Source organism: Rhinolophus ferrumequinum, chromosome 4, assembly GCF_004115265.2.
Source record: "Rhinolophus ferrumequinum isolate MPI-CBG mRhiFer1 chromosome 4, mRhiFer1_v1.p, whole genome shotgun sequence".
NCBI lineage: Eukaryota > Metazoa > Chordata > Mammalia > Chiroptera > Rhinolophidae > Rhinolophus > Rhinolophus ferrumequinum.
Genome location: NC_046287.1, coordinates 14,113,768 through 14,123,517, shown reverse-complemented (window position 1 = coordinate 14,123,517; position 9,750 = coordinate 14,113,768).

Sequence of the window (9,750 nt, the reverse complement as noted above, 5' to 3'; positions counted from 1 at the left end):
AAGAGGGCTGGGGGAAGAGTGAGGGTAAAGAGAATGTTTTAAGCAATGCAATGGCATGCATGTTTGGGTAAAAATTTATAAGAAGGCCAGGGGGATTGGATCCAGACATAGCAAAAGGACTTTAATGGGAAAACTAGTGAAATCTGAATAATATAGGGGGTTTAGTTAATAGTAATGTACCAGTGTTGGTTTCTAAGTTTTGACAAACATATCACAGTAATGGAAGGTGGTTATGTTAGAGGAAATTGAAACTGGGTGAGCAGTATATGAGATCTCTCTACTATCTATGCAACTTTTCTGCATATCTAAGATTACTCCAAATTAAAAGTTTATTTAAAGAAGTAATAAGGCCAGAATGGAGGTTGCTCAGTGCGTAAAGGAAGAACGGTGCAAGATAAGGCTGAAAATTAAGGCCAGGCCAAGATTTCCAGGGACCGTGTGCCCCATTTTAAGAATGTTGGTCTTTATCTTACAGTGAGGGGAAGCCTGTGATAGTTTTAAACAGTGGCTGTCACAGCAGAGCTGAATTTGGAACTATCACTAGCTTGGGGGGAGTGTGGAGAGTAGATTAGAGGGTGACTTGGGTAGGTAAAGGAGACCAGGTAGGACATTCTTGCAGATAAGAAATGAGTTAGATTGAAGTGGGGCAGACTCTCCTTAGTAAGAGTTATGTTTTTGGACTGCATTTATCTTTTATTTCTCTTTGGTGTCTATCAGAGGATTTTGCACATAATATCTACATGATGTCTTGAATGGATTAATGAATATGTAAATATATGAATTAATGAAAAAGGATCAGATCAGGTTAAGCAGCTCCCAAAGTCAGCAGCCTCCTGGAAGTATCATCGTGATTTTGTCTAAAACTCTCGGGCTCCAACTGGTGATTTCTGACAGAATCACCAAGCTTTGCCTCACACTGTGTTTCCCCGAAAATAAGACCTAGCCGGACCACCAGCTCTAATGTGTCTTTTGGAGCAAAAATCAATATAAGACCTGGTATTATATTATATTATATTATATTTATTATACTATATTACATTATACCCAGTCTTATATTAATTTTTGCTCCAAAAGACGCATTAGAGCTGGTGGTCCGGCTAGGTCTTATTTTCGGGGAAACATGGTAGTTTTTCCTCCTACTTTCAAGGACCCTTCCTCCAAATATGGGTGATTCCTTGTCTTAGTTTTGGAATTCCCAGTCCTTGCACAAAGGTTCAGGGAGGAGCACTGAGTGGAAAAGCACAGGCTCAAGATACACTTTGCAAGAAAACTTGAAGTGTTTGATGCCTGGAAATGCATGAAATAAGTCACGGTGCAGCGAGCCATCTGCACAATGGCTTCTTCTTTTGAGCAAATTCATTCTGTATATAATTTGTATTTTGCCCTTTTGGCAATATCAGTAATTTTAGCTTTCTTAGAGACATTTATAATTAGGAGTTCTTTACCTCCTGGGGGAAAGTTTCTAATTTCCTGATGGATAAAGGGAGGCTGAGGAAAGGCTATAGAGTGTGTGTGAGGAAGGCGGCACACCAAGAGTTCTGTTTGCCCACTTCAGTTGAGATCCAGCAGTTTAGACAGTGGCAAGTCTGAGGTTTCTGTAAGCTTTGCTCATTTGAAAAGACAGTGCAGGTCTTTGAAAAACCAGCTCTTGAGCTAATAAATTTGAAGATAAGGAAGAGACTGCTGGGTTTCTTTCAGCCTAGAGGAGGAAAATGAGAATGATTAATTCAATTAAAAAATAGGCAGAGAACCTGAACAGACATTTCTCCAAAGAGGACATGCAGATGGCCAATAGACGTATGAAAAGATGTTCAACATCAGTAATCAGAGAAATGCAAATTAAAACCACAATGAGATATCACCTCATATCTGTCAGAATGGCCATCATCAATAAATCAACAGACAACAAGTGTTGGCCAGGATGTGAAGAAAAGGGAACGCTCATGCACTGTTGGTCGGATTGCAGATTGGTGCAGCCACAATGGAAAACAGTATGGATGTACCTCAAAAAATTGAAAATGAAACTACCTTATGACATAGCAATTCCACTTTCTGGTATTTATCTGAAGAAATCCAAAACACAAATTTGAAAAGATATATGTTATAGCATCATTATTTACAATAATATATATATACACATATATGTATATATATGTATGTATATATTTACAATAATATATATATAATCTAAGTGCCCATCAATAAACAATTAGATAAAGAAGATGTGATACCTATATAAAATGGAATATTACTCAGCCATAAAAAAAGAATGAAATCTTACCATTTACGATAACATGGATGGACCTGGAAGGTATCACACTAAGTGAAATAAGTCAGACACAGATAGACAAATACTATATGATCTCACTTCTAAATAACAAACTAAATGAACATACAAAACAGAAATAGACTCATAGATGCAGAGAACAAACTGGTGGTTGCTGGATGGGAGAGGGATTGGGTGTGCAAGGTGAAGGGATTAAGAGTACAAATTGGTAGTTATGAAATCGTGACAGGGATGTAAAGTACAGCATAGAGAATATTGTCAGTGATGTAATAACTATGTATGGTGCCAGGTGGGTACTAGACTAACCGGGCTCGGGGAAAATCATTTCGTAAATTATATAAATGTCTAACCATGCTGTACACCTGAAAGTAATATAAACAATATTGAATGTGAACTGTAATTGAAAAATAAATTTGAGAAAAAGAATGATTAGCATTTCAAGAGTATTTCAGCCAGGAGACCCTGAAGATTCCAGTTTCTCTCCTAGAATCTTTGTTCTAACATTTGTGCTCAGTGTTTAGAAAGGGCTATTGCTACCCATGTGTGTTTTTAACACATGACCAATTTTAGCCAATGGAGTTTATATCATGGATCTCAGAGGTTAATCTTTTCCCTTTCTTGTCTCCTCTCCTTCCCAGACACGCATTCATTTGACTGGCAGCCTGGAAAATTGAAAAATGCCACAGGGGTTATTAAGGTTGAAATCGTTTCTGCACTTTGAAGCTCTGCAAGCTACTTATTGCTGCACCTATAATATCCAGGCATCAGAATAGCACGTATTGTTCTTAGCTTGCCTGACACAGGCCCGTATGAGCTGTAACACCCAAATAGAATGAAGGGGTCTCAAGATGTCATTTCTCCACTCTCAAGTATATCCCTTTAGTCGATTAAAACAGAGTCCCTGAAGTTATTAGAATGTATTCTGTGTCTTTGGGCACACACGTTTGATTTACTTTTGTTCTTATTAAAAGGGTAAGCCTAGAGAAAAAGAGAAAAGAGAATCTTCCATAATCCATATTTTAATAATTGCCTGAGTGCACATTTACTCTACAGAGACTTTCCTGTTGCTGTAAGTATTTACTTGGCTCTTTTAGGAAATGTGTATTACTTACCTGGCCTGGTAGGCCATGACACAGCTTCTGGCCGACAGTTGGCTCCCGGTAAGCCATTATGGTGTGTTGAGTCTGTCTGTAGGATGGAGATATTATTTTAACGGATTTTTTCACAATAATGGCTCCATATTATATAAATTCTATTGAGCAATTATGATGTTAATATATAAATATTAAGAAAGCCATTGGGAAAAAGTTGCTGTGTAATTGAGATAGCCTATTTTCCAATGTTAATAACTTCTTCATTATTTTTTCCCATAAAAATATTGAGGAAGTTTAATCCACATTAAAAAAAAAACAATTTATAGACATTTATTAAAAAAAAAATGATTTCACATCCCACCTCAGTCACAGGAAACAATATGACCCCTCCACCGGAAAACTTCCATGCATCATTTAAATAAAGAAAGAAAAGAAAAACGCCCTTAAGCCAAAGTACCCCATGGTAACAAGAAACTTCAGAGAGATTCTTCAGGGGAGAGAGTTTGTTTCTATTTAGCTTCAGGACAATAATCTTTTTTTCACCATATTGCCCCAGGCAAACAATTCAATATTAGCAGTACTGCCTGCATATGACTAAGACTAGGAGAATGGAAAACAATGTACAGTCACAAAAACCCCGATCATACAAGTGAGCTTAAATTCATGTTCTTCACAAATTCCATGCATGATCATTGGCCTGCTGCTATATTGGTATATCTCTCAGGGTACCTGCAGGAACAGAATTCATTCTAGATGGTTCAAGTGAGAAGGCTTCAATAAAAGAATAACTTCGAGGAGTATGGGGGCTGTGATCAATGGGAACGCATGAAGGCTGCTCAGGTGCTCCACTCGGGACTGGAAGCAGGAAGTCATTACCACACCCAGAGCTGAAGGGCTGAGGGGAGGAAATTGTGTAACTGGAACCAGTGAGCACTGGAGGGAGGGCTGTTGTCATCGTGGATGGCACAGCTGCCACCATAGATGTGGTATGGAAGTAGAATGAGTGGGGAAGAAATACCCCAACCTCTTTCCTTCTGCCAACCATTTCCTGCTGGTACCCCTGGTGTCCAACCCCACCCAGAAGGCAGCCAGCAGGAGTCCAGGAGATGTAGTCTGCAAGGGCCACCTCCTGGACATCAAAGGAGTGCAGAGGGAGGAAGGAAGAGGGTGCGAAAATGGAAAATATCCAGGACAGTTGGTTTCAGGATCACTAAAGCATTAGCATTATAGATGTCTAAAGAACCAAGTTACTATTAAAGGATTATATTTTTCACTCTTCATGAGGAAGAAGCTAGAAATTCCATTATTTTGTTTCATATGAGAGTTTCAAAATGATCATTGATAGGTTTTTCTCTTGCTTTGCAAAAGTATTCAACAATTTTTGTCTAATAGTCTGATATCCAAGTAGGAAATTATAATTTTCAAGGACTTTTCACAGGTGGAATCTCATTTAACTCAAACTAAAGCCCTAAGAGGTAGGTATTATTTAATTCAGTTTTATAGGTGAGGAGACTGGAACTCAGAGCATAAAATCAATTTCTATATCTTAAATCAGAATTAGCAACATCAAGATGCAAACTTAGGTTGCCTGACTCCAGATGCCAGGTTCTTTGTATGACACCACTCTGCCTTTTTCAAAATAAGAATGTCATAAACTTGTGGTAGCAAATATGCTGAAAGAAGAACAGGAATGTTTGCACTTTGCAGAAAATTGCATTTACAGGGGAATTAGGGTCTTCACACTGGCAAGCTGAATTTCAGGAAGCCCAAAGCATCAAATCCAGTAGAAGGAAATGATGCAGGGAGAGATGCAAGGAGAAGATTTCGGAGGCAGAGACTGGAAAGATACCCTGAAGAAATGGTAAGAAGGAGGGAGGAGTCTGCGAGGAGTGTGCATTCCTGAGCCTAGTTGGTTAGAGCACATTAAGAATGTAAAGCAAGATTTCTCAAGTGACAAGCAAAAGGCTGCAACATTCCTCACAGTATTGTTCACGGGCCACTTTGCTCAGAATCACCTGAGTGACGTATTACAAAGGTCTATACCGGACCCCACTCTCACTTCCAGAGTTAGAATCTATTTGAGGGTAACTATGCAGTTTGGCATTTTGACATGTCTTCTCCATTATTCCCCTTCCACCCTCGCTGCCTACACACATGCAAAGGTTGAGACCTACTGATAGAAAGCAAATTTAGGCAGCTTGACTAAGAAGAGCTCTGTAACAGATCTACAAATATTTGGTCACAGCTCAGTTTTCTGGCATGGCTGGACATAAGCCATCTGATTACCCTTCTCGCATTCAAACTTGTGTCTCTTTGCTTCAGTCATACCTTTTGAAGACACTTTTGAAAATGTATTTTCAAATTTTATGCTTTAATAAACAGGGTGTATTAGACACAAATGGACTTTTCAGTCTTACAGTGCCTTGAGTTCAATATTTTAAACGTCAATTATGATTCACATTAAAGATGCAAATGTAGTAAATTGAGAAATTGGGTTGAAACTGTATGGATGCTAAGACTGCTTTTAAAACGGAGTCCCCAATACCAGCATGTGTTCTTGTTGTTGAATCCCATTTTCCTAAAAGTAATGTGCAGAACGAGCAACTGTGACACCTCAAAGGTGAGATAATATGGCTGCCTTTTTTTTTTTTTTTTTGCAAAATTATCAACAGCTGAAGTCATCTGCAAGTTGTTTTCTTTTGTGTTGTTGTCAGTATAATTTTATTTCCTTTGCGGTGGAATCCATGAGAGCCGGAAGCAGTGTTGGGGCCATGGTTGGCGGGGGTCATGATGACCAGTCCCAGGCCTGGGCCTGACCAGCTGGTGATCATGTTTAAAAAACAAAACCAAATGCAGAGAACGAATCGCTTGCTATGAACATTAGTACTCTCTCGGTAATGGTGGAAATTTCATGAAACTTTGCCTTAATCAACAACAAAAACCTGTCCCCTTTAAGCCCAAGATCCTGGAGAGAGGATGGCCCTGTGACTTGAGCTCCCTTTGAACTTGAAATATTACCTTCTTACTTAGAAATTCAGCTGGGCCAGATGCCTGCAGACTGTTTGCACCCTCTGCCCTGCTCCCCGGAGGCCCAAGGGCCCAGGGGCCCAGAGTACCCCCCTCCTGGTCTCTCAAGAACTGACCCAGGAAATCAGTCTCAGCTCAGGTGGTTTTCATGGCTGAGGAGTGAGCCTTTGGGCACACACACCATATCTCTGCTGACGAGCCTTACAGCCCTCGTCCACACATCCATGTCTCGTGGGGTCGCTGAGGTTATGGATCATGGTTGATTTTTCTTTGTGGCAGCAGTGGGTGGCATGAGGTGAATTTTACAGAAGAGGCACAGAGAGATTCCCCCCTCACCAGGTGGATGTGTGGAAGAGACTGGGTGTGCTGATTTCCAAACCAGGGAGAGCTTTGAAGTCCCAAGCATCACAGCAGTCAAGGTCGCCAAAGACCAAGGTCAGTGGTCTTTTCCCTGAGTGCCAGGTGAGGTCCCTGGGACTTGGTAAACCTCCTCTTGACCGCTTTCACATGGAGAGCCCCTACAGCCATCCTATGAGGTAGGCTGGGTGGGAGTCACCATTCTCATTCTACAGGTGGGGAAACTGAGGCTCAGGGAGGCAGAAAGTCAGGTACCTCGGAAGGGTCAGAGGCAGGACAAGAACCAGGTTCCTGATCCCTAAGTAAGTGTCTTCCGGAAATACAGCACTGCTCACTCTTGTCAGGGGAACCCTGTTCTCCAGCTTTACAACCTTGGGGGACAAGAGCTATTTGGTTTGGGGACAGTCCCCTGTGAGCCAGGGACAGAATGCTTTCACTCTAGCAAGGGACGGCCTTGCCGCCTGGGAAAGTGCCCAGCCACAGGCCGGACTTGTGGGCTCCCTCCCTTCCCTGGGCTGCAGCAGAGGTCAAAGGCCAGTCTGGCCCATGCAGGATGTTTTCTAATCAACACTAAAAGCTTCTTTTCTGTTTTTATTATCACCGTTTTGCAGCACTGAAAACATTATGTATTGTTTCAATATCAATAACATTTCAAGTTCCTGTCCACTTGTTTTAAGACTCAAGTTTTGGGGTGTCAGAAATGTGGGGTTATAGTGTTTATGATATGGACTGAAATATCGATTATCATTGTTTCCAGTCAAGGTTTTGTTGATCATTTGGAACTTCATTCTTTAGAATATGAATGCTGTACCTTGTTATCTTATTATCTCTTTCTTCTCTTTTGGACCCCTATAATCGGAGTCGTCTCTCTAACTAATAATATTTCAAATCCTGTTTCATAAGAGTTTTAAAACAGTGACCAAGGCTGGCTGTAACTTAACTGTGAATCCATAGGCCATGTCTACAGATCAGTCTTGCTGATTTTACAGAGGCACAGAAACTAGTAACTTAGGTTGCGTTTGTGCCAATTGCAGAATTATCCTTTGTTTATTGCAATTCAGAAGGGCTTCACATACTGGTCTTTTCCCCCGTAAATGAAAGGTAGCATCATTGATCAACCAGGAAAACAAGACATGTGGATGATATTTTCCTCATTAGCAGGTCATGTTTTAGGGAGGGTCTATATACTCTTGAGTGGTTTTTCCAGTAATGGCCATGGGTTTGATCCATTTACACCAAAGAGTGGTCCCTCTTGGATTAACAGCTGTGATTTTGATTTGGCTAGCCTGGTTGAAGATACAATCCATAGTCATGGAACCAAACCAAAGTAAACAGCTTATTACAGAATTAATTCAAGAGTTTGACCTCATTTGCTACATGTTCTACACTAGAGTTTATTGGTTTTAATCTAATGGCTATTTTTAAAATTAAAGTTGTTATCTTTGGGGACTTTTCCAGGAAACCCAGCAATTACTTTTTCAAATATCCATATTTCTTTAGGGACATATTTGATAAGAGACAGAATAACATATAAGCATTATTTATTTTGGTGTAACAATAACACAGAGCCACCTCTACAGTAATTTCCTATGAGTTCTTATCAAAGCAATTGAAAGCAAACAATTGGAAAGTGAAAATTAAATGTGATCACCTTTTTTAGAGAGGCATGTTTACCGTGCCAAATAATCAGTTTTATTGATTCCCCCACTTCTGACCTGACCAGTTATTTGTTTTCCTGTAGTGTCACCTTCGCATGTACCTCAGTGAGATCTCTATAAACTGAGAGATAGTAACAGGTGTCACCCTTGGATCAGGCCGTTATATTTAAGATAGCATTTTAATAAGACCCGACACTGACTTAAGTATTATTAATTCTTGAACTGATATAAAAGAAAATCACTCAGCTGTTCTTCTAAGAGTTAATTACATATATGCATGAAGGTATGTCGTGTCTTACACCCAATTTTCTTTGCCTCCTCTTACGCTATTAATGGGAAGCAGATGCTTATTACAAATTATATTTCTTTAATATCTGACTAAGTAAAGATATGGGGTTGAATTACTTTTTTTTGAACTTCTGCCTAAAACGTTAAACTCTAGTAATATCAACTCTGCCGAATCTGTTTAAAAATAGGAGCAACTGGGGTGCAGCATTTCACGAGTGAATGCTAAAGCTTTCATACTGGAAGAAAGCTGGGAGGTGGGAACGATTGAAAGACTCTCAATGCATCATGTCTAAAAAAGCCAAAAGACAAGCTGAGGCTATAAAGACTTCTTGTCATATTCATTTCTTCTTTCCATCCATACAGTAAGAGTACTGTAAGCCTATTGGGTTTTTTCAAAAGTCTGGGCTGAAAATTTGTTTTCAAACTATTATGAAATTTTCTATTTTGTATGTCTTATTCTTCAGTTGGTCTTATCCCCAAATTAAAGAAAATTAAAGTACAGACGTTAAGACGTTCCCCCAGTTATCTTTACTTGCACTACTGCACAGAAAAACAACAAAGAACTGATGATTACCATCGTTCAAGTTGACAGTCATTGCTATTTTCCATTTTTCTGTTTACCGTTTGAAATTTTGGCATTTCCCCCTCTATATTGATATGAAACAGAAAAGCTTGACATGACACAAAATTGAAACTATTTATATATTTCTGTCCTTGTGGTTTAAAACATACACAGGTCTTTGCATTCCAAAGCCGTGGTTTTCCACTCAGATTGATTTTGCCATGCCTCCCTGTGTCCCTCCGCTCCCCACCAAGGACATCTGGCAATGTCTGCAGACATTTTTGATTGTCACGGCTTGGGAGCGGGAGGGGCTCCTGGCATCTGGTGAGTAGAGGCCAGGGATGCTACTAAAAATTCTACAATCACAGAACAACCCCCACAACAACAACAAAAAAATACCCACAAAACATCGATGGTATGAGGTTGAGAAACCCTGTGCTAAAATAACTTCCTCCAAACAGCCCACTCCAAAACCTT